The sequence below is a fragment of the Scatophagus argus genome, chromosome 3 (genome assembly GCF_020382885.2).
Source record: "Scatophagus argus isolate fScaArg1 chromosome 3, fScaArg1.pri, whole genome shotgun sequence".
Classification (NCBI taxonomy): Eukaryota; Metazoa; Chordata; class Actinopteri; family Scatophagidae; genus Scatophagus; species Scatophagus argus.
In genome coordinates this window covers 20,067,859-20,095,035 of record NC_058495.1, presented here as the reverse complement: position 1 = coordinate 20,095,035, position 27,177 = coordinate 20,067,859, and the positions used below count along the sequence as shown (strand labels likewise).

The following is a 27,177-nucleotide window of genomic DNA, read 5'->3' as shown; positions in this document are numbered from 1 at the left end:
ATAGCTAATATTTGCCCCCACAGGCATGCATCACAATACTAAATGAGTTCTAAAAACACTGCTAAGACCTTTGGAATGTAGTCAAATTGGCCAAATGGCAATATCTTGATGAACAGTCACTGTAATAACATAAGGAAAGTACCTCTGAAACTGTTTACAAAAAACAAAACAAAAATAGTTTGGGTGAGGAAAGACACAAAGAAAAGAGCCAGAGGATACTGGGTGAGGAACAAGAGGAGGAAAGAGGAAAAGGAATGCAGGGAGGATGTGAGTCAGGCAGGAGGGGAGGAAAGAGAGAATGTCAGGAAAAGCAGGGGGAGGAGAGGAGAGGATCATACATTTGCCAAAGTCTTCTGGTTCGTCTCCTTTATCAGCCTCCATTTACCTTTTGCCCCCCTCCTACTGCCTTTAATGGACAGATCAGAGATAAGAGGACCAGAGTGGAAACTGTCTACAGAGAGAAAAAGGGACATCCATCTGTCCCCAGATGAGATCCTTGCTGTGCATTCTGGGAGAGAGGGAAGATAGAAGTACCCAGAGAAGAGACATAAGAGCAAAACACACAGATAACTAGTACGGCCTGCTTGGACTCTTCCATTACTGCAATCACATTATCTTCTCCATCAGATGTAGATGCAGACACAAGAACAACATCCTCCACGAGCACTAAACTGAGACTTTCATTTGAGGTCAAATGTAGATTACGGTGCCTAAAACTCTTTTGCAAAAGCTCTTTTGTGTTGAAATCTCTCAACCAAGCATGATTAAGAAGGAGAGAATTAGTTGTCCATTTATATGCAAATGACCTTCAATCAGTGACAGCTGATTGAAAGTGGTGAATGCAGTGAGGTGTGGCTAACCCCTAAATCCACTCAAGAACCTTTTTTTTTATTTTTGAGGAGATGGCTGTGTGACTGATGGGAGGCAAACCAGAGAACATGATGAGACAATTGTGCTCCCGCGAAACAGAAAGAGATCTTAACCATCTAAGCCCCTACAGCAAACGAGATTTCATGAATGATTTACTGATGACCCAGACCACCAAAACATTTTGTCGTTGATTGTTTCTAACCCTTAAAAACTAAAAAACTAGAATCATCACTGCAGCTACATGCCTCCGTGCACCAGTAAGGTTCCAGTTTACATCCAAGTGTGGTTCTTGTCGAAATGGAAGTTATCACCATACTGACATACATTATTTCCACTGAGAAACATTCTGTCTTCATTTACAGACTAATCAGTTCGTGTCTGAGTCCATTAACGTCCAAGTAGACATTTGCACCAAATTTGAAGAAATTCCCATAAGAAGTTCCCGAGATATCGCATTCACAAGAACGGAACGGATGACCTGAAAACATAATGCCTCATACCACGGCCATCGGTGGCCAAGATGCCAATTCACAACAAAAATTATCTCATGACACTTTCCAATTAGAGCAGGTCTAGAACTAGTATCTATTCTGACATCTGCCACCCAAATAGCTTGACTTAAACTGACACAAGTCCAAATAACAGATTCTGTAGATGAGACATCTTCTGCAGGAACTCTGTAAAAGCTCAAATACTGATGAAAAGTAATAAGAAACCCCTAATGTTCACAATAAAACTCAATGTGACTCACTGATTACAGTTTCAAAATGGTAAAATACAATACGCATAATATGACTAAATGAAACAAAAAAAATGGTCCTATACAGAGTTTCCAGCAACATCAAGTGGACAAAAAGCACCCAGTGAAAACAATACCTCAGAGGACATACAGTAGACATAAAACACTATATATAATAAGAGTGTTTCTACAACTGAAAATATTGGCAAATATCTATTTTTCTTATATATCTATATTGTAATATCTATCTTTTGTTGTGAATTTTCCCTTTGTTTTTACTGTGTGTGCCTGAAAGAGAATCAGCCTCCCTAATCATTACAAAGGTTCTCAGCATCTCACAGTGAGCCACAGAGGACCACAGGACACGGAGATGATGCCTTAATTTCACAGCATGCCATCCCCCATTACAGCTAACCAGACTGCAGGGAACTCTGAGCCTGATGACATAAATGTAGGAAAAGCAAACACTGAGAAGGAAAGAGTGGATAAACATAATGATTTGAGGTTAACTTCCCTGGGAGGTTAAAGAGGTGTGTGTGTGTGTGTGTGTGTGTGTGTGTGTGTGTATCAGTCTTTCTGCAGTGCTCATTTGTGCATGCGTGCATGATGAAGTGTGCATTCCAGATGACTGAGGAGAGCTGCACTCTGAGGCAAGCTGACGCAGAATGACAGAGATGGAGAGAGCGAGGGTCTTGCACCGTTAGACCACATTACCACAATTAGTCAACTGCACCCCCTCACCCACACACACACACACACACACACACACACACACACACACACACACACAGCAGAGGAGGCCGTACTAAAAACATCTTTCCAAACAAGTGACTGAATGAATGTCCAACTTAAACCCTCGGAAACAACGACGGTCAGACACTCGTTCCAAGCCATCATGTTGTCTTTATTTAGCAGCTTTAGCAACATGGCTGCACCATCTGTCCTCTCATCTTCCAAATATGCTCAAATACTCCTTATTGGATGAATGTGGTGGAAAATATGCACTAATACAGTGATTCGCAGCCTGGAGGTTGGCGAGATGATCACCAGGATAATGAATGGTAATGATAATAAAACAACTGTTGCAAAACACAATAAAATTATTTTGTGGCTTTCCTTCCTAACCTTTGCTTATTTTCCTGTGAAATACTGACTAGTTTACCTCTTCAGGCACTTGTGATATGATGAGATTCGCATGGAGAAATGTCTACATATTAAGGGGTTACAAATAAAAAAGGCTGTGAACCGTTGGTCTAACACACAAATGTGGGTCTCATTACTTAAAAACAAAGAGGGGATGTGGGAATAAAAATCCATTCAGCCAGTTTGAGGAATTTCTGTGAGGCATTTTCCTAAAACATTACAAAGGACTGAGAATGTTTCAAGAAGTATGGAGTGTCTCCTGACATGTGAGGAAGAGCTGAAACTACAACATTAGGAGGAGTGATATTTGACTTTGTCCCACTGACACTGACACGAGGGGGCCTCAAAGCTGAACTCTCTGTAGTCAAACTGAAAATTAAAGTTGCCTCCTCCAATGTAGTTTAACTGCAGTTCATGAAATTGCGTTGAAAGTTTCTAAAAAGGATCCATGTCCATGTGCACCAACCTTAAATATTAATTTCAATCAGTATTTCTTTTATTCAAATATAATCAAAATGAAGTAAATGACGTTTAAAACTGGTAGCTACTTTGGGTAGCAGTGCTTAATAATAAACAGCAGCTTCAGTTCAGTAACTCAAAGACAGACTGATAAATTAATCAACAAGTTACGGTGGACACAGCATGGTTGATAGGAGTGTGCAGGAATCTTGGCGAGTGATATATCGGGCACCATTAGCGAGATATCAGAACGGTGGCATCCGTTCCCCTGCTCCACCTACTGAACCTCCAGATTCCCACAAAACCTTCTGGAGTCATGAAGATAGACAAAGTTGTTTGGGGCCGGGGGGAGTTTGGATGAGGGAGTGGAAAATGGGTGTGTTGTTGGGAGGAAGGAGAAGAGGGGGCAGATACAGTCTGTAGGGGGGTAGAGGTCAAAAATGATTACAACCCTGAGTTCAAAAAAAGTTGGACACTGTGTGAAGCATAAATAAAACAGAATAGAATAATTTGTTAATACTTCTGTTGACACAGCTGATTAGAAACAGGGCTAAGATGTGTATTTTGAACACTTTACCTCATCAGCTTCACTGATTTTTAACAGGTGATGGTATGATTGGTGGTTGATTGAGTTTGAAAGGTGCATCTTTGAAAGGCTCAGTCGTTCACAAGGATGGGGTGAGGTTCACCCCTTTGTGAAACACACATCTGTGTAAGAAATATAACTGCATAGGCTCAGGAACACTTTATGAAACAGCTGCCGGTGAACACAGTTCATTTGTAAATGGTTGCCTTTGTTTAAATTTTACAAAGCAAACCCAACTCTGCTGTACGAGACAAAGAAAGGAAGGAGAGGCTCTTTGGTTGTCAAACACAGTGACACCTTTAACTCCATGAGAAGATTAATTAGTGACAAATGGACCGGGGTACTACAGGTCTACGTCTAAACCAGAGTTCAGTTTTTTGTTTTTTTTAAACATTTTAGAAAACTTTGAGAAACAGGAACAGGCCAATGCTGTGTTCAACTCACAGTATAGCAAACAATGAAATGGGCTGTCACAGGTCAAGGATACACATTACTTACAATGAAACACAGTACTGCAGTACAAACACACAAAAGTTTCTATTATCTCCCTCAACTACAGTTCTTTGTTTTCCTTTATAAAAAGTTTGAAAAGAACTGAATCCCTGCTAATAAGCCATCATTACATACAGACTTAAAGTAGCTGGTTATCCTTGATTACATACTATGCAGCAGATACAACCACAAGTCTTTACCACACTGACACATAAAACCAGTCATAACTACCTTTGGAGTGCAGCCCCAAAATGATGTCATTTTCACTCCAGGCCTTTGATGGAAGCTTTATGAAAAAGTCAGCGGCTGCATAAGTCTGCCATGTGCTTAAGAAAGGTTAACATCCTTAAAATAACAACACGAAAAAGACATGTTGCTCTAATTCAAGAATTGCACCAAACTGCTTTGGGCAAAAGTAAAATCATATATTGTATACAAAGGAAGGACTGAGCATGTGGTCATAATTTGAATGTGTACTGTACAAGCACATAACGCATACCAACAGAGCTACGTTATACTCTCTACCTTCCGCTCCTCGTCAAGTCTCCAACCAGATGACATCAACAAACGCTAATGCTTAAAGTCATCTAAATGTCCTATGAAGTCAGACTTTAATAACATGAAAATCTAATGCCTAAAATCCTCTTTTTTTAATATGGTATGAATGACTGTCAGTGCACCAAATTCAATGTGCAATTAAACTTCAGTTGCCACTTACTTTGTTTTTTTTGTTAAGGAAGCTTTAGGTTTTAAGGTTTTAGATTTTTATCTTTTCTTGGGCTGCTCAGTCTTCACTGTTCTGGTCCTGCCGACAAGCCAAATCTCCACCTTTAATTTATTCTTTTTATTTGAAAAAATTGCAACACAAGATTAAATTTCCCAGGAAATACCTATCACCAAATTTTAATCAGTGAATACAAAAGCTTTCATTACCTTTATGTAGACTGGATTATTACACAGAGACCTCAGAAACACAATGAATAAAGCTTGAGATAATTTATTGTGAATGTATAATGACCAAAATCAATTTGGTGGAGCTACAAGTGAAAGGACCAAATCAATGATTTATAGTGTTGTTACCTCAATAATTTCAAAATAACACTTTCATCAACAAGTAACCTGAAAGCAGGAAAACCTGAAAATTAAACCAAATTAGATAAGTTTGTCATTTTAGTACAGCATGGAAAAATACTACAAAATTATAGCTGGTGATGTTGGTGGGGGTTGAGGGGAGGGATCCTGCGATCTCCATGAGTTCTCCATGAATACTCCACTTCAAAGGAAAAAAAAAAGGCACCACACTGGCCTTTTATGTTAGTCATAACTCAGCGCAGACCGCATTAGGCCATCAGCCTTGTACTTGCCTAGCAGATCTATGCTAACAATGTAGCTGCCGGGGCCACACTGAGGTAAAAAGGTCATCAGAAGACATAAGTTAGGCTTGAACCAACAGATGTGCACTGAAAAACAAACAAAAAATGACTAATCAAGAAGTATCAAGACAGGTTAGGATGGCTTGCTGTGGGGTCTTGACAGCTGAAAAGACGATAGTCTGAAACTGGATGACCGATAAACTGTGGGCAGGAAGAAGAAGAACAGACTGTATCTTGTGCCATTTCAATTTGAGACTTCACTAAAGGTCAGGACATTGGGGAAAAAAAAGCCAAAGATAGAAGAAGGGATATTTTGAAGACGAATTCATGGCTAATCGGTCATAGCTGATGAGTCAATCAGCAGGCCATTGAATGGCAGCGAAAAGTCTTGATTACCCACAGTCCAAGAGACCTTAACAGTTTGGAATCTGAATCATGAAAAACTGCAAACAACTCAACGCTGGTTTTGAACTTTGAACGAGCACGAGAATTACGGTAGGCTGGGCAATTTAAAAAGCTGGTGTTTAGCAGCACTGCTTTAGGATCTAGAAAAATGTATACATGTTTTTTTCTGAGATTCTCCAGAAAATCACATCCAGAATGAGCTAATACAAACATCATCTGACCTCAACTGGCTGGCAGAATGGATGGACCAGCATGTGCTGCAACTTTGGTGTTCACTCAGAGACAAGTTTTCGTGAAATATCAGCTGTTCAATACAATCCTATCAAGTTTGGGGAGGGTGGATAAGATTGGAGACAAAACAGTCCTTTTTACTGTTTCTAGGTCACCTGTGGCGCTATCAAACTCCACCACGCTAAACAGCAAACAAGGCTTCTTTATGGTACAAACACAGTTAGCATTCTACAAGCTGTAAAGTTATCTAATTACTGAACTTGGAATTATGTGGAAAGACTGCAAACCTTGGGCTATTTAATTAGTATTCTCAACTTGCTATCGGTGCTATCACACGCTATTATTTGGGATGCTCAAGAGGGCTACCAAGAAGAACACCGGCATCATTTGCAATTAAGGAAACAATAATGACAGTCGGTGATAACGCTCTGCATTACAGTCGGAGCCGGAGGAATCTGTCTCCTGATAACCTCGTTTTGATTGGACACTTTAATCAAAAGGACCAAATGTCTGTGTTCCAATCTTATTACGCACCAGAGCAGAGGAGAACACACTATTGAATTAGCTTCAAAGTCAGCCTGGAGCCTCCAAGTCCTCGTGAAACATTCTGCCTGCATCTGCAGAGCTGCACTGCAATGCCTCTTGCTCGTTAGTGAAGAATATCTGGCACAAAAGGAAAGGAGACCAAACTACATCTGGGAAACTTTAACTGAGATGCATTTTTGCTCAGGGTCACTCATTGCTTCTTTTTGCTTTTCAGCCTTTCTTTCCACCAGTGTTTTATAATGCACTTGCTTCTATTGCCAAATGTACAAACTCCTCCTCTTGTTCAAACGTTTTTCTTCATCTTTGTCTCATCATCTTGACTGACTCACCTCAACACTTGTATGACCATGAAGTCTGAAGTCAGTTTTGAGCTGTAAAAAGTTGCGTCTCCTCACAAGCAGACATTAATCGGGTTGTAAAACATAAGCCATAATTGCCAGCTTCTAGGTGCTGGTGTTACCATAAAAACACCTCAAGGCGTCTGGAACTCTCTGCGGCCATAAACACTCAAACTGATAGAAAGCTGAGGCAGAGAGATTGCTGTGAGGACAAAAAAAAATTGTTGCTGTCAAAGATTCGAGAGCTGGGTAAGTAAGTTTGCTTTGATTTCTGCCCGCCATGCCAGGAGGCTGAACTGCAAACAGTCTCAGAGATAAATCTGTGAACTAAGAAGTTCGACAATCAATGGAGGGAGAATTCTTAATCAGGTGCTGCTTCAACATTTGTCACATTGATATCTCACTCTTAATGTCTTCTACATCATAGACAGACAAATTGTTCATAAAAATGAAACATCTACATATTTTATAAGTATAACAAACTAATAGTTTATATTCCTGTTCGGTCAGTGCAGCCCTCTGCATGCTAATATCATCGCTCTGAAGATGACTACATAGCACATGTTTATCATCAACACCTTATTGCGATAAGGTGATGGAATGGAAGAAGGTGAGTGCACAAAAATGCACTTGCTCACTGGTGAGGGCTGCTGGCAGCTGACTAATGACACAGGACAGCTTGAGGCGAACACAAAAGCCCACCGCAGCACAATTCAGCATGCGTCTGCAACACTGCTCTGTGACCTCGGATAAATCTGATACAGAAGTATTACCGTTGCAACCTACTGAACACAGTCTTATTACTTGGTCTGAAATATTAGTTTCTTCTGTCAGAGCATACAAAGAGGTCTCCTGATACTGTACAACAAATATAGCGAAGAAATTGAAAAGCAACAAACAGTTTCATTGTTTTAAGGCAACTTGTTTCAAATTGTTTCATGAAATTTCCAAGTAAGATGATGATGATGATAGACCCAATCAAAAAGCATATGTTGGCTGTGCCATGTGAACAGGCCAAATAAACAAATCATTACGCTAACTGTCCCTTCATGATGTGAAAAGTTGCTTTCATGGCAATCACAAGGAAATGCACTATGGTGACCACAGCAGGCTGTCCACGCCAGCTACCGACATGCTCATTTGCCTCTATGAAAATCCCTAACATTCCACAAATGAGTGGTCGCTTTGGGCCAGATGACTGGGGCTGGACCGCCTCTGCCCTGCAGACAATCAGCCCCGGCCCCTGCCCTCCTAATGAGGCCCTTTAATTAGTCGTTAAAAATGGGGACTGGCCAGTGCTTTTTTGTCCCTGCACTCTCTGATCAATAGCCATGACATTTCTGCTCTCAACTCCCCTAATTACATTTTGGGTGAAGGACAATTTTCATTCTGCTGCTGCTCCTGTTTAGCTGCAGTATAAATATCACTCATGAAAATAAACAGCGTAAAAACTCACTGACCTTATAAATGAACAACATAATGCATAACAGAGCACAATCCAACGTAAAAGCTGTGCAATACTACCTCTGTAAAGTTTTTGTAAAGTGCTGACTCATGCCTGGTTTGAATGGCCTCCTATTGGATGACATACTACTGAAATGTGTTTCCGATATTTTCCACTCACATTTACAAGCATGGGAAATGTTACAAACACCTTCAAATAAAAGGCAATCCATCCCAACACCACAACGAACTACAACCTTTACATGTGCACACAGCTGAGTCGAATGTTGACAAAATGTGGACAGTATGCACACACGTATAGAAAGAGAGGGACAAACCTGGACACAGCTGGTGGTGAAAGGGGCAGGGTTAGCCAGTAATTTGTGTCCGTTTATGCTGCAACATCCTTTCATATAGAGGTCCCAGTGTGTGTGCATGTGTGTGTCGAGAGCGTGCTGAGGCCTCCAGCTGCTGAGCTCCCCATATCATCAATTACATATGGAGTAACCCCCACCCCCACCCCAATAGATCGATAACATCCATTCTGGCCCGAACCCCGCCTCTCTGAGGGCGTATCATAGCAACCAAGAACTCTGGGGCCACACAGCTGAGGGGTGGATCTCCACACGTCGTGGCCCCAGCAAGGGTACAGGAGTAGATGATCCATCTGTGGCACAGTGGAATCTCCTTTCACATGCACAAACACATCAATTAACTACCACAGAAAAAAATGATACACAAGCTTCAGTGTGAAGCACGAACATGACGTTAATTTTAACTCTTTTCTCATTGCTTCTGACACGCCGTGGCACAATCAAGCTTGGTAACAACCGCATCTCTCTTTGTACTACATCACTGCCCTCATGAGCCTCTGAAGTAATTATGTCTCCATAAAGCAAAGAGGAGTGGGATCTGTGCAGTGGGATCATTACTGTATCGTCTTACAACGGGACACACAACGCACCACCTCTGAGTTTTATACATGGTGGTAGGTGGTAACCTACTCCTGACCTCAGCATGACTAAATGCCCTGAGCTACTGCCAGCACTGCAGCTTAAGCACAGCTGGAATAATAAGGCATGCACTGCCAGTGACACAGTCGTGGAAAAGAATGCATGGAAGTGCAGCAAAGAAAAGAGGAGTTTAACATGTGGTGATAAAAGAATTATGCACAGGGACTCAAGTGTTTATGGTCCTTTTCACTGCAGTTCAGACGACAGGTCTGGAGATCTTTCAAGATGTGGAGTGGAGCCGACACATTACACAGACCTGTCCGCTGCCCCTTTTTCTCATCAGACCACGCGTTCATTTTTCCATGCTCATCTCTTCTACTGGACCAGTGATTACAGGGAGGCCGATGTACCATATGGCTGCATGCTGCTGCAGCTACCACAGGGACAAAGCAGCTGGCCAAATCCACCACACAAGCACACACACACACACACACACAAAATGAAGCACAGCAAAGAGTCTGTTCTGAAGTCTTATCTAATATTAAACTGTTAAAGTATAATATCTGAAAACATTAGCCTTAGCAATGACCATAAGACAGGAAAGCCATCAGCAATAAAACTGGCTGACTATCACTCGCCTTTCAACTGCACTGAATGTTCTGTTCTCCCAGTTTGGATTTTGTGAAGAAGTTTGCAATATCAGAAGAGGAGATGACTTCACGCTGTGAGATAAGAAAGCTGTTGGCCTGGCGCAAACAAGGCAGACTAGAAAAATAACTACTGTTTTCATCTGCTGTTCAACAATAAATTGCATGGCAGGGAGAAAGATGAGGGACTAGCAGTAATATCATCTTTGCAAGAAAAAGCAATTGGCTTTATGGGGAATGTGGTCTGAGTTTACGAGTGCAACAAAATACCACAGTTGTGAGATTCAAGCTACCAGCCATCCCAGCAATGGCTTACATTTCTTTGTTACTTTCTATTTTCCTCTTTCAATTCTGAAAGCAGGGTGGAACGCTGTGGAGTGAGGAACATCGGGTAGGAATGTTAGACCCATGTAGGCTTGTCAGAGAGGGAAGATGACAGACAGGACAGAAGGGGACAGATTAAGGTGCATATAAAAAGAACTTCTATCTTATTTCTTTGTCTAACACTTCTGACTTTTACGCTGCTTACTTTGAAATTTTGAAAAGAAAATTAAGATTGAAAATTTGTGGAAAAAAGAAAACACACAAGGGGAGGAATAATACAAAAAATGACATACGGGTATGGGACTATGGGACATGAGGCTAAACTTACTTCTACTGCTGCTTTAGAGTACAAGAAGCATAGCGGAAATATAGAAACATTCACATTAGAAAAAAATGCCATCATTCTCTCATAAATATAGGCAGCTGTAGTACTTTACTCTACATTTCAGCACTCTCATTACACACCAACTTCAGCAACATGACCGGCAAAAAAGCCCTCACAAAGAACATATTACATTGCATATACTACATTGCGTAATAATCTCAAAGAAGAATCATTGCTCTTATCAGAGTAGTGTCCACCCCCCCACCGCACAACACTCCCCTACCTGAGGCCAGCTATCAGGACGCAGATTGTCCGAGGATGACAAACACGAGTTCCTATTCAGCTGAGAGATAAGACTGGCCTTATCTTCACCAGTTCTTGTCCAGAAAAAGACTCTTTCTTCCAGTTGTGGGAATTTAGGCAGAGATCAGCCAATTTTTCTGTCTTCTCAGCAAGTCCAATGTGACTGAACCTGTATGGGACACTTGCTGGTGGGTGGTGGAGTGTACACAAGCAGGCACGCACTTGAACAAGCACGCTCACTTGTCACTGTGTCGCTATGGGAAGGGCCACAGGCACGATCCTATCACTGTAGCCTTCAGAGTCACAACACCTGAATCGGGAAGAGTGATATGGGATGGGTAGGTTCTATCAGCACACTGACACACGAAAGCTATCTGAAGAAAAGACTACCAATGTTCTTTCATCACTTTTATTAAACTGTCTCAAGGGGTTGGGAACATACCATTCGTTAAAAATGGAAGTGGTGGCCTGGGATCAGAGCGCACATCTGTTGTTTGTACAGCTATCGCTCCCCTCAAGTCCTGAGGAGTGGAGGAGAGAGGGGGGCTTTGAAAGCACTCTCCAAGTGTCTTAACAGTGGATGTGATGGAAGATCAAAGAATAAGCAGATAAGGAAGAGAACATGAAACTGAAGCTCGGCTGTGCAGCATGAAGGCAGAAACTGGCTGCATGTGTGAACGATGACATCAAACCACCCACAATCCAACAGAGCTGGTCCAGCCACATACGTAGCGTTCATTAACTTTGTCTCTCTTCAGACACACACACACACGCTCATCTTCTCCTTTTTCATCCCCTCCATTTCATCCTGCCAAACTGGACCAAACTACATCAAAGCTAACAATAATAAAAAAAAAATCTTTCTTGTTCTATTCCCCAGTGTTCACACATAAAATACAAAGCCCCAGGTCATGCTTGTCTTTTCCAGAGATGAAAACACACAAACTATATTAAGCCCATGACTACTCCTTATTTAGGTTACATGTTTGGTCGCACAAAACAAAACCTAGTTTACTGATAGAGCAGGAAAAAAATCAGGGTTGTCAAATCAGTCAGCAGGGGTGATGAATGCAAAGCTATTTGGCCCAGAAAAAGCAATCCATCACGGCCTCGGAAGACAAAGCGAGGGGAAAAAGTGAGAAACGTCAGACAGACATGAGCGATCGAGCACAAGTGAACAGACGACACGAGAACTGGGCTGGATGAAAAAAGAGTGAATGGGAGGGAGGAAGAGAGTCATTATACACGAGACACAGGTAGCATCAAATGAGACAAACACACACCAAGTGACCATCTGCCTGCCGCAGTGGTGTGTTGTGTTGTGTGTCCTCAGATAACCTCCCTGGTTAATTTAGCGGGGAGAAAGGGCCTCACAGAGCAGTGGAACACACTATTCCTACTATGAATGAGTCATGCAGAAGAGGAAAACAAGGGATGAACATTAGGAGCTTTTCTATTAAATGCGTAAAGATCGAGGATAGTGACTATTACTCAACGACAGCTCTTTCAAGGAAATCGAAGTGTTCTTAAATCTTGCAAGGTAACATTACTGAGCAATATTTCCAAGACCAACCTTTCTGGCCATTCAATGACACTGTATCAAACCCTCTATGTTCCTGATTGGAAAACAGCTTCAATTACACTTTTTTTCTGCACTTTGTGTTAACCATAACAACATTATTCTAAACACTTTTTATTATCTACACTAGCGCTATGGGTCTAAGAATGCAATGTCAGTCACGTGTTTCTCGCATACAGACTTGGGCAGGCCATCCAGGCTTACTGATGGACAGAATATTGAATGACCTGTTTTAGCATATATATATATATATGTGTGTGTACATGAAATACATACATACATACACATCATACAGAGCAGTTCAGAACTGCTAGTCGCAATTGGCTGTGACTTTTACTCTTTTTATCTATCCAAGAGAACGATGCCAATTTATAATCAACTGACTAGTGGACAATCTCCTCCCCCCGCTGATGGCGCATGCTCCACAGAGAAACAGAGAGAGAGAGAGAGGGAGAGAGACATTATCTTCCATTACATTTTTTGGGCGATTTAATAAACCATCCTGCTGACAAGGTCAACACAGCAGATACTCTGTGTGAGAAACAAAAAGAGGCAGAGAGGACGGGGGACTGAAAGGAAAAATAAAGCAGTGAAATAAAAAAATAATAAGAAACAACCTATAACTCCTAAATATAACTATATACTAGCACCCAGCTCTACACACATAACAGCACCAAAAACAGGCAGGGCCACACATTTGTCTAGACAGAAATTGTTTTTGGAAAAGATCTACTTTATCAATTCCTACAACAGGTTAATAAGTAAAACACTAAGTATGGATATTAACCTCAAAAATCGGCCCATTCATCTTTTACTACTTCTAACAGGGGGAAGATGTTAGGGTTAATGTCTTTACTCAAAGGTACTACAGCTGTAACACATACAGTAAAGTACATTATTCATCCACTTTCCTGCAGCTTCCCAGCCGGATCTGACAGTCCGACCACAAGCTCGCTTTTACAACTGCTAGGCTCCTGTCTCTACAGGTGTGATACGACCTCAGCTGAAACAAGATATTTAAAAGTCAGTTTGCTCATACGAGGTGTTTCAGGCAAGCAAGTCAACAAGCTCGATGGCTCGATGGGGGGGGGGGTGCAAGGCATATGGTTGTGATTAAAACAGGGGCAGCGGAGCACAGCGTTTACATTAGCATGTGGCCTAAGGGCGCTGAGGAGCTTTACGAAGGCCTGTGCCAGTCACGGTGCTCATTCCACCATGCTCCGAGTTTACAGAGATATGAAGCAGGAGCACATTTTAACTACCTGTTTGAGCCGGGCAAGTTTATTCCTGTGCAATGTCTGCCATCATGTTTCAGGGTTTCTGCAGTTTTGATGTCTTTTTACTGCAAGATCCGCCAGACACGGAACTTCATGACAGGATACAGGAAATTATCAGTTCACAAGAAAAAATAAACTATGTGCATGTTTGTCCATCAGCTGTCATATTTCACCATCGATTTTTTGTTGTTGTTTTTTTTTTAATCTGCAACTACTCTGTTGAAAAAGATAAGAATAGATTGGAGAGAAGGAGAAAAGGATGATGATGAGGAGGAGGATCTGTCTGAGAGTGTTCACACTCCTCCTCTATGAGCAGTGGGGAGGGAGTCAACAGACGAATACCCGCATCTGACACAAGTGAGCATGTAGCATATCCATCACTCACGCACACACAAACACACACACAACAAACAAAGGGATTACAGCAAATATCCTACTTCAGACGCTCTCTTGTATTCCATCATCAATCTGTGGTGTTAACTTTGGTCCAAAAATGTTTTTTTTATGAAGTTTTACTTTGTTGTTTCACCAAGTTAGTACTAAGTACAACCTGCCACATCTACTTAGACTTCAGTTAAGGAGAAAAGGTGCATGACCTTGCTGTATTCAGTGAGAGCAGTGAACGGTGCACGAGAAAGAGTTTTCCATGTTGTGGTGTCACAAGTGTCTGTTTACAGGTCTCAGAGAGTACTGATGCATCTGTGAAAATTCCAAAATGCGCCATTTCACAGCTTACCTGCGCTAGGAAACAGCTGCAGTCTTTAAAACAGAACACTATGAGGCATTTCTGGCACCTCCCATGTCCAGTCCACAACGGACCCTTTCCAATCTTGTATACTGGATCAGGACATTTAGGTAAGGCTTCAGCTTTGTATGGAATAAATGGTAACATTTAGCTTTCTAGCTGTATGAAAATACAAACTTTAGACTAAGAAATGCACCATAAGCACATTAACACTTGTCAAGAGTTTTTCCTTTAATTTATGCACACCTGAGAGGGTAAAATCACATCAACAGCACACATGTACACACAATCTCTTAAACTGAGCAAAGAGAATCAAATCTGTCAGTCCCTGTTCTCTACTGCCACTTCTATCATTTATTAGCATATTACCACCACCAACACGGCATGCTGCAGATTGAAATGTAATGTGGAATTTGTGTGGAAAGGAATGCATTAACAACAACATACCTCACCCCAAAACAGGAAATGAGGGTGATTTGTGGCTGCTGATTATTGGCACAGTCCACTTTGGGCTGATTAGACAGCAGGACCGGCGGGGCACGTCCACTCCCCCTGACATGAAATATGGAGGTAATATCTGCTGCCTTCTGTCGGAGGATCCCGACAGCTTAATGATTCAGTGAGTGATGTCTGACAAATGCGCAGACACACACACTAACAAAGACATAAACACGGAATCTAAAACGGCCCATCCAGCTCTACATTACTGCTGTCAAATAAAAAACACATCACACTACCACCATTATGAATTACACAAACAGTGAATTTTCAAAAACGCATACATCATTTACATCTCATAGCCCTAAAACAAGCATGTCAGGTGAACTGAAGTCTCTAAACATGTTTTCCTGAAATTTGATTTAAGCTTCCATACAACCAAGACACTGTGCTATCAAGTGGCTAAAAATCCACCTGTGTTATCACCACTGCCAACATCCACCCATCCGTGGCCTTGCTTTGGCCTTGTTCTCATTCATGGTTCACCTGCTGTCTGTCAGGAAAACGTGACGGCACCACTCGAACAGTGTCAACACAGCCCTTGTTTAGTGTGGGAACGCAAAGAAAGCCAGGCACCCAGGACCCAGCGAGGAGGGACAACGAGGGGACACTGACACATGACAGAGTGACACACCCGGGGAGCAAATGCCCAAGGGGATGCAGATCTTCCTTTGCCCACTGGGAGAAAGAGTGGGAAGAAGAAATGAGAGAGATAGAAGGTTAAGAAGGAAGAAAACAGTGGAGTTAGACTGGGTTTTGCCTCATGAGATGTAATTGGATTCCTGGTAATATGGGCTTGGGGGAAAAGGATGGAGGACAGGAGGAGGTGAGTGAACTAAGAGAGAATGAGGGAGATGATAGGAGGAGGAGGGGTGCAGAGCGACAGAGAAGAGGATTGATTTCAGTTTGAATGCCGGAATGAGTCTCAGGGGAGGAGGAGGGAAGGGGCTTGGTTGTTGGAAAAGCCCCGCCAGCTTTCTCCTCAGCTCCTCGGGGCTCCTCCGGCTCCGTAAGGCTGAGTCAAGCCAACCTCGGCTGCTGGGAGAAATTATACACACCCAGATTTTATGACAACATATTCTCTTCATCAGTGAAGGAGAAACAGACATCCATGAAGAGAGAAAGTGAAAGAGAGTGAAATAAAGTTAAAGATGTGTGTGAGATGGGTGTGAGCTAAAATGCTAATGAGAGCAGAATGAGGTAATCCCTGTTCTTTCTGGTTCCCACAACTGAATACAGAGAACTTTATAATCTCGCCTTGTTATTTTATGTTTAAAACTGTGTGACTGGGCGTGCATGTGAAATAAATTCGGCCACAAAAGGAGAGGCCACTATAGTGTGCCATCTCAGACTGATGAGTGTGTTGCAGCCAAGCATAAAAACAACATAACCAACCATAAGATATTTAGAATCCTGCAATCTACATGTCATATTAACAATAACAGTCAGTTTGCAGCTGGAATGGCGAGATAAAGACGACATGAACTGATCGTCAAATGTTGCATCGCCATACTTCTCAGTTGGTCCTCTGCCTGCCCATCATTCAGCTATAAATTGAGTAACAGCTCTGTTTGTGACCTGAGCTGAGGTGCTGAGCGCAGTTTCCACCGTCAGGTAGACTGAAATGCCTCCCTGTGCAGCTGGTACTTAGCAGGGCAGAAATAAGTCAGAGAAACAGACCAGATGAGCAGGTACACACACACACAAAAAAACCCTTCACATCCAGCATCTCTTCCTGTGTCTGCTCTAATTCATCTGAGTGTCAGGCAGATGGGAAATGTGTAGCAGGGCTGGTGTGTGTGTGTGCCTTCCAGCTGCCAAAAAGAGTGAGTGGGGTTAAGCCAGTATCGCAGCCTGGATAAGCGACTTCTCCCACGTTTACTGGACCACATTTAGGTGTACGGCACCAAATCTTCTAAACACAAGTCAGTACATCTCCACCTTCCAGAGGTCACTGACGTGATGAACTCTGGTCACCTAATGGAATATAAATAATTCAGATAACATAATAATAACAATAAGTGAGATAACATAAGTTAATTTACACCACACTGGGGAAATTCACATGGAAAAATCTAAAGAAATAAAATGAAAATCTTGCAGTGACAGCAGTGACACTGTAGGCACACGTTAATGATGAGAATTTAGCCTGCGGATGACGTTTCATGAGCAAACAGTAGCTGAATACAGATCCGTTGCTGACTCACATCTAGCAAAGAAACAATCGCCTGTGGAAAACCGGTATCAAAATATAAAGCTGGTCTATGTTTAGAAAGGCAAAACAAAGTCACTTTTATGACCTTGCTTGAGCCTTTTGGCGCACGATGATTTGGGCAGCAGTAAAGAGCTGCATTTGGACCACACACAAGCAGGCCAGCACACATGGGCGCACACACACCCACACACGGGGCCTGTGGTCAAGAGCCTGGATACTTTGAGAACAAAGCAACACATTTTTCCTCTGCTCTCTTTTTACAATGGGGAGCAAAGTTATGACATCATCTGTTTAACGCAGCATTCAAATATAACTTCTACTTCCCCATGGAAACATTAATTCTACTCTCTCAAATTCATCTGTAGGCCTCCACACACACCATACATTACACACAGTCTGGATTTTGTTACATCAATGTAACCATAGCCACATCATATTAAATTTCACACTATACAGATGCGGCGTGCCTTCTTTGGCATCTTTTGCTTTACATGAAATCAATTATCGCAATAGTTGCAGAGTGTAGAGAGATGACAAGCTCCATTACAATAATAAACCCGAACGATGGATTTGATTTTTTATTAAGTACAATTATGCAGATAAGACAGCTCAGGACACTTTAACTACACTTAACCTACAAATAAACAGCTTTTCAGAAATTTTGTCTTCCAATATAAAAAAATGAAACAAGTGTCCAGCACACCAATGAGCTGAAAGGACTCAACTCTGTTGTGGTGCTGCTGCACCGCGAGACAGCAGGAATGTGGTCTGACCGTACTCAGACAGCTAAACAAAGTTATCTGCCTGCAACATCATAAGACTGAAAGCTTCTCCTCTCCCCACCACTGTTTATCTACCGCTTTCCAAGTCTCTGAGTGTGTGTGTGTGTGTGTTTGCGCGCCTGGGAAGATTTTATTTAGTAATCAGCCGAGCCCCTGGAGATGACCAGCGCCTCGGGATTTAGGACCCCGTTGCCATGACAACCCAAAGGTCACCTGACACCAATCACCTCAGACGTCATGTTTACACTCCCCAGATGAACAGAGGGGATAAGGGTGAAGGGACAGAGAGGGCTCGAGTGTGCTATTTAACCAGGGTAAAGACAACATCAGCCCAAACTGCAGAGAGAAAATCAATCTCTTTCAAGTGCCATCTACAGTCAGTACGGGGGCCTGGATGAGACAATTCAAATATTAATTCAAAGCAGGTTTCAGTCGCCCGGGAGCGGTGGGCGATTTGCATGTACCAGTGAGGAAACAAGGGTGCAGTAAAAACAGGAATGCATGCGGGTGTGGCCACATTTCCAGGGAGCACAGCGGCCTCTGATCTCCAAACTTCACTCCGCCCTCGTGATGCGATCTGGCACCGAGCACCGCCCAGCGCTGACAGGTGCAGCGGAGGTATGCTGTAGTTTCACCCCAACCCGTCCGACTGGATCAACACAGGGAACAGGTGACCACAAATACGTCAGAACAGGAAGGACATTTTGATTAAATGACTGTTTTCTCGCGTGATTAATCACATAACTAATCGTCTGAAAACTGACTCAGGAAATTGCTCACAAATCCAATCCCTGTTAAGTAATAAACACTTGTGTCACTTCAGTCCACACCTATGAATTAAGAAATGCAGTTCTGTCCTGCAGAGTACGTCTGTGTGCTCTGGTGGCTGTAACTGCATCGGGTCCATGACAACTGAGTCCAAACCATGATGTCTCCTGCTTCTATCCTAATTCGTTTTTCATAATGTTCCACTTCTGTTGTTAACGACTCATAAAGAATGCCTGACACTGGCATGTTCCTGAGCTGAGTGCAAACCAGAGACGTTGTGATGATAAACAGCAAAACAGCCCCAGCCGGCTGTGTAGGATTCCGACCATTCCAGCCAAAAGGACAATGAACAGGCCGGGGGCACATGGAGCTGACAAACACAGACTCACTGGGAGCACGAATGGAGTCTGGAGTCTTCTGGAGGTTACTATTTTATCTATTTTATGATTTTTATGATCTTACATCCTTTGGAAGGAAAACCGGAACATGTGCTCAGAGCTTGCCATGTACAGACAGCTGTTTTAGGATTAATGTGACAGTAAAGAAAACTTAAAAATTGGATGATTTTAAGACAAGTTTTAGAATTATAAGGAGTTTCCCATGCTATACTTTATTTTTAAACATGGGGGACATCAGAGATAATATAAATCCTCAAAAAGTGTAACGAACACTTTTGTGTATCACATCTGAGTTCTGACTGCGAGGAGGACAGATTTTGAAACAAACTTCAGTTTAATATCCATATGTCTCGCGTGAATTGATAAATTTTGGTGAATCCAACATTAAAGTTCAGTCTATTTCACGTGGGTAATTTCACAGTGGAAATGCAAGCTCTCACTCTTGGCATTGAGTGGTTTGAAGTTGAATGTGCCTTTAAATGTTCCGAGCAGATGAGGCCGATATCGACCAGCGAGACTCACTGTGGTTTTGGGGGTGGGGTTGAAAGTGAATAGTAAAATAAACAAATCTATGGCTCGCCTCATATTATCATCTGCAAGTAAACAAAAGCACGGTTGGAGTCAGGTTTCAGAAGGGGACGCTGCGTTTAGCAGAGTCACCAGTTGGCAGGTTTAAATCCACACACGTCAGACTCATTTCGGTTTGTTTGTAAAACACTAAAATGGCTCCCAAACTCCACCCTTTGCAACAGGAAATGTCAAGAGTACCTCTGGACATAAACTATAACAAAGGGCACGGCGGACAAAGGCAGTTCCATGATTGAGGAAGTGACACACAGGAAATGGAGTGGGAGCAACAGAGATAGCGAAAATGGATCTGAGGGGAAGCGAAAAACAACAAAAAAGGCCCTTGAAAAAGGAGACAAGAACTCCAACAGAAGTGCTCAGTAACACATGACAATGCTGAAAATTACTGTGCTTATCACAGTCATTCCCACTCCAGCTTTCCCTCTGTTTTCTGTGATAACATTGTTCCAACGTGTGTGGTGTTTTGTGCGACCCTTAACAGTCTTGGGACTGACACAATTCAACACTTGTAACAAACACCCTCTTTAGATACAACTCCAAACAGGCCTGTCATGTGAACTGCTGAAAACAACCCAGAGTCAGTGTGACAGGAAGAGAGTACTACTCTACAGTGACTCAGCAAGGAAGTAGGCCGCGATCCAGTCCTGACTGTCCCCTTATCAGCCCATTTACATCAAGAAGAATAGAAATCAACCACCCCTGAAAAGAAACAGCGTGTCTGTGAGCACTCGGATCCTAAGAGCCCCTCAGGGAAATTAGATTTCTTGTCTAATTTACGAGCTCTGGAGCCCAGTAGAGCTTCAGGTCATTGAGGGACGTCTGTGTTCGGCGGCAATCTTCTGCCTATTTGCACCAATGAGTTTTTAAGAAAATAGGTGATTCTCTATGTGTTTTAAACAGATTGGTGCAATACATCAACGGTGAAGGAACTGTCATTTCACAGCAAGGTGCAGTGAATAGGAACATCGAAGAGAGAGAGAGTGGGTGTGGAGGTGTGTGAGAGAGAGAGATCATATAAACAAGGTGTGCTGAAGTTGCACTTTGCTTTTACAGTGATGCAGCTGGCCGGGCTGGGGAGATTCAATTCCACTAGCAGGTAGGAAGAATCCTCTTTAACAATCAGTGTGGTGCTCATTCACATTCTGATTTGACAGGCTTTCAGAGTGTACATACTGAGGATAAGCATCAATCACAGTGGCCACATTTCAGTCAAACTAATAACAGACCAGGTGAAATATTCAACACCTTTTCCATCACTGCTCACAACCTTTCCATAAGGTTTCCAACAAAAAGACATTAATTATTAGGTTGATCTCAGTTATTGTGTTAAACCTCCCTACAGTCCCTACAAAATCGTGTCCTCCTATAAATTTAGCAGACAGAGGAGAGTCTTAGGTGAGGTGCAGCAGCATTCGCTGGAGCATGAGCCATGCCAGGGCCTATAAAATAACTGTCAGTGACACACAGCAGACACCTGAGAGACTAAAACACTGGCCAGCTCCAGCTATGTAAACAGAGCATTCCTGAACAGTACAGAGTGCAGGGAAACAGTGATGTGTGCATGTGTGTGTGAGACAAAGAGTGAGCACGGAAACTTTAAAGAGAAATACTTCCATGCAATAAGCTTACATTTTTATCCTAAGTGCATGGACCATGGGTTTAACTTTACACAAAAGTGCATGTCCTCTTGCGTCTTACCAGGTGACAACTGGAATTCAGACCCAGCCCACACAGTCCTGTTATTTTGACCTAATGCACAGTTAAAGAAAATAAAGAAAGAAAGAAATGACACAGTGCGAGCTTAAAAGCCTTGCAAACGGCATCAACAGTTCTATGTGCGGTAAACCTCGGCTTCACAGGGCCTCCATCGAGACCAGCAGCAGTCAGTCAACATGAAGCTGAGCAGTCATTAGACGAACTGAAAATACAGGCATGGTGACAAGGCCTGGAGGGTCTGTGTCAAGTCATAATCATCATGTAAGTCTGTGTGACACTATTTCCATATGGGTCTCAGATCAGGCTTGTCATGGTGACCACACACCAGCATACCTTTTCCCACATAAGTCCCTGCTGTCGATTTAATTTGCTGGAAACTCGTCGTGAACATGCAACAATTTAACACTGTGGAGACATGGACATGTAATTTGAGCGAGATTAGAGTGCGATTTTGGTAACCAAAAGCGCATACACACCTGTCCCAATTTTGTAGCACAGCCTCTGTGAATATGCAAGAGTTTTGTAATGTGCATTGAAATTCATGTGAAGCCCATGTTTTACTTTTACTCTGTTGCCACTCTGCACCTTATCTGCCATTATCTATATCATATACTCTGTTATTTTCTTATAGTACTCAGCTATTTTTTATATTATTTTGTGTGATTACTTGATACTTCTGTTTGCTTCTTTGTATTGCAACCCTGGCACAACAATTTCCTGCGGGATCAATTAAGTTCTTATCTTATCTTATCCTATCTTATCTTATCTTACTTCAGCTGCAACTACAAAGTCTAGAATGGCTGCCTTCTGAATTTTGTTCACAACATTTATGTGAGAAATGGGTGTTTCTCCTTAAAACATTAGAACTTGGCTATCAAAACAAGCTGGTCTGTTCCATAACGTGTATTCACTTCAGCGCAGAGAAGCTGTTGAATTCAGAAACACCTGTAATTCACAGTATGAAGTCCACAGAGGATCAGAGAAACTATACAGGTTAGATTGGATGAGAATTGAGTCATTATACAGTCCAGGGAAGATAAGACAGAGAACATCCTGTTAAGCCTCTCTACTGTCCACAGATTGTAAAAAGATTAAGTCTGGTGTTGCATGAGTGTAGTTAGTGTGTCATAGACAGTAACACAAACTTCTTGAATTGTAAAAGCAAATGGACTTCCAGTCAAATGACATGTTTTCTTGTAAGTTGAGCTTTCACTTTCAGAATATTGCACTGAATCCACTTCACGGCAGCTTGCTGCTGGAGGGAGCCCAAACTTAAACGGATTTAACTCGCTGTCGGATTCTTTCAGGAAGGGGACTTGAAGCTATACAGCAAAATAAGAGAGAGGGGTGGTGAGGGTCTACGAAAGGAGGATTATCAAAAGCACGTAAAAATATGTAGCGTGTAGTGTGAACATTTACACACAGAGTAAACTGCTTCAATGCTGCACATCAGGCATATTTACCAGCTATGATCAAACAGCAGGACAGGGTGGGCTGCCGACACTGACATACAGGAAGGCGGTAGAGTTGTCACATCAACGGACGTCGCTGGAATGAACTAAACGTTAACGTCTGTGACTGATGCCAACAATGAAGAGAGGAGAGGGACACCGGTGACCTCTTAATTAAGACTCAATCCGTTTCCTGTCTTAGCTAATTAGTCGTCGTTTGTCTAATCAAGATACTATCAGCTGTCACGTTTTCTTTTTTTTTTCCTCACGGCGCTGGTTTAATGAGGCCTTTACAGTCGAGGATGAGTGTATGGATTGTTTCAGACTGTGAAAAAAGAGAACAAATTGTAGCTTTTGTCCAGAATGTGTGGTGACCTTTATGTTCCACCATTAGACACACACATGGACACAGTGGGACAGCGTGACTTCGTGCTGCTATGGTGCTACCAAGACAACCAAATCTGTCACATAAGAGACCCGTGTTTTCAAAGACTGTTTGGAAGCACTTAAATCACAACAAATTCTGTTAAATAATTTGCTTCATCAACAATATGTTGTTCTGTGTGGCCAGTCCCAGTTATTATGATCAAAGGACAAGGTAAACTCCTTAGAATTCAATCACATCTGGCTCACATTATCCGTCAGTCATTTTGAGGTGTTACTGAAGCAGTAGGTCCACCTCCATTCTTCTCCAATGTCATATCATTTGGAGACAAGACGGCAGAATCCAAAACGGTCCTGCACGCGGCCTTCACCTAACCCTGACTCACAACATATACTATACTATACTATATATACTATACTCTGAGGCAGGGATGTCATATAGTGGCGACAGCTCTAAGTCACAGAGCCACTTGGCCCTTAGCTGCTAACCAGTTATTACCGAACGCCCATCAGCGCTAAGAGACCACCTGTGTAGCTGACACGACTATGTCTCCCCTATAATCAGAAGAGAGTGAAATGTGAAAAAACGTACTTCCCAGTCCTTGCTGCTGTCTGTGTATGGATGTTGAGAATCTGAGGGAATAGGCTGGGCTGTGTATCATGCTCTTACATACAAGCTCAGTCAGCCTATCTGCTTAAACGCACATGTGAATGGTCCATCCGCCACCCACCCGAACTGATGACTGATATGTCCATGTGTCCAACACATGTCCATGTGTACAGAAGGACATTTCCCTCCATCTCTACCGGTCCCTGTGGGTTACATTGCCTTCTCAATTATGTCGAGCAGTGCAAGCTTTGATTTCTTTGTTGCATGTTGGATGTTTGAGTGTTTTCTTTTTAACAATTTACTTAAATGAGCAGAGAGGCTGCTTTCAGTCATTTTCCACATGTAAATGCACACAGTTAAGTCACTGCAACAAATACCGCGGAACATTTATGCAGCAAAACTAAAAGCTGTTGTTAGAAACTTATCACTTATAACTTTTGTTGCTGGCAATGTAACAAATGCTTCTCCTTTAATGATGTATTATTTAACCCTACCTGCAACCCATTCTTGATTAATCAGAATGATGATTTTTTTAATCCGGTCTACGCGATCTACGTATTAGTGACCCAGAGTGTGCAACGCTGCTTCTGCTTTGCTGTTGAGCCTGGAGGAGCTGTATGACAGACCGTTTTATTTCCTCATTCATACACTCCATATCAAAGCACATAAAAGAAGGCATTAATCTGTTGAAGGCTGTGTCTTCATTATCCAAAGACTTCGTACAGGGACACTATTACAATCAATCTGTCATCAGTGCTCTCTACACAACATCATGGACTCATCCTCAGCTCAGAATAACATCAATGCAACGACCAAGAGTCCCAGTGAAAAAGCAAACTGTTGTCCACTGCTTCCAGTCTTCAGGCTACGCTAGCTGTTCCTAGCTACATATTTGTCATACAGATGTGAGATCAGAATCTTTTCATCTAAGTCTTGGCAAGACAGTGAGTAAGCGTATTTTCCAAAATGTCAAACTACTCTCTTAAGAGCAATGGAGCCTCACTGACTACATGCACCAGTTATTAAAATACTTCTGGGAAGAACTTCAAATCTTTTACAACTAAATTTTTACTCACAGTCCACCACAATCTCCCTTCAGAGCGACTACCACACACATAAAGCCGTCTTCAATGCTTTGACACTCACTGTCATCCGTAACTGCTGTGAAGTGACCTGTTGGACGATTCTTTTCATTAGGAGACTTAAGCAGGGAAAGAGCCGTCACAGTTCCCATATTCAGACGACAATGAGTGCGGAGAGAATAGATGATGACTTGAGAGGGCAGAGATAAAGAGAGCAGACAAGATGAATAGAATGAGGAGAGATGAGGAGGAGGAGGTACAAGGCAGGTGGTTCAGCAAGGCATTGTTGTGCGTTGCATAATTACCACTGCAGGAAGACCCTGTGAGTTCGGGCCTGTGTGTGTGTGTCTGTGTGTGCGTGTGTGCGCTCACTGCAGCGAACAAACAGACAGACATGCGCCTAAATCCTCTTAATCAGGGCTAGACTGTTCGCTAAACCTGTAGATGCTCCCCTGTTTTGTCTGCGTGTGCACACGAATGTGCATGAGTAAGCTTCCCAAAGACCCCCAAAGCCTCAACCAAAACGTAATTAAGGGTGAAGAAAAGCAGAAAGACTGGGCCAGAAAGGCCTTTATAACTCAGGGAACCTGAGAGATAAAGTATAGATTTTCTGAATGCATCCAAACTAGAACGATAATAAGCTGGGGATTAGCAAGAATGACCACAAATTAACACCTTGTTAAGGTTTCGAGTGTCTTTTCACTATAGATTGTACCTTAAGATGTCAAATATGACTGCAACATGATGCTGTAGGAACGAGAGGTAGAATTACAAGTGCACAAGCACTTAACTGTGTGTCTTTAAGCAGAAATAAAGTCTCTGCTGAATTAAAAAAAAATGAAATAAAGAAACTCATAAAACCTTCAACTTTTCAAGAGACTGGCAGTTTTTTCTCAGGCACATCCACTTGCTAGCGGGTCTAGTCAAAACCATATTAATAATGCCCACAGCCACTACCAATCCCGTCACTTTGCTTCCTTGTCGTGCCCGCTGCAGGCCTAACCACATCTCATCCGAGTTCAACAGCAGCAGGAGCTGACAGAAAGGCTCGGCGGCGTCAGCCTCTCCGGCACGCACACACGCACACGGTCGCACGTAAATGCGCACACACCATGTCTACTATCTCCAGGCATGCATATGATCCCATTCCTGACTTAACACTGGACACACAACAGAACTGCCTATGAGAAAGAGACTGAAAAATCAGCTACTTCTGAAGCAAGATGGTATCTTTGTACAATATTTCATCATTCAGCTACACACTTTGCAGCATCCATCCATCCAACCATTTTCTATACCGCTTATCCGTCAGGGTCGCGGGGACTTTGCAGCATTTACTATTCAAATGGTTTCTCTGGTACTGTTATTTTTGATTGAACAACAGGTGTAAAACTCCACCTGAAAAAGTTTCAGTGCTATGAAGCAGTCTCCTGTTTTAGCTTGAATACACCTTCAGAAATTCAGAAAATGCATTTCAAAGCCAGACTAAGTGAGGGGCTCATTCTGAGCTGTTTGAACTCTGCTAGCTTAGCTTAGTTTAGCAGGGCTTGGACATGGGCAATGGAAAGTGACTGTGTGTTCTTCACAAAAATTTCTCAGGAATGAGGAAAATACTTTTACTTTTAAGGCAACTCGAACAAATGCATGTTTTGTAGATCTTAATGCTTCATTAAAAACAAACAAAAAAACAAAAACAAACTTTGATTAAGAAATTCTCTGGCTCTGAGACTGGAGGCTAATTTCGCTAACACTGTGTATCACCATACTTCCAGCTGGGGGGATTATGCTAACCAAGCAGTTGGATTGACAGAGTGGGAATAAAGGGAGGCCTTTTGAGTGGATTTGTCAACTCATCCTACACTTTGGCTAGGTTAACAGTTACCTTGGGTACTGAACCAAAGCAGCCT

The 27,177-nt window shown here is 42.4% G+C and overlaps 1 protein-coding gene across 10 annotated transcripts in view; it reads right to left on the bottom strand.

The window, feature by feature from the left end:
* Nucleotides 1-27,177, bottom strand: part of magi1b (membrane associated guanylate kinase, WW and PDZ domain containing 1b) — a 123,272-nt gene that overhangs the window by 90,725 nt on the left and 5,370 nt on the right. The window lies entirely within an intron of this gene.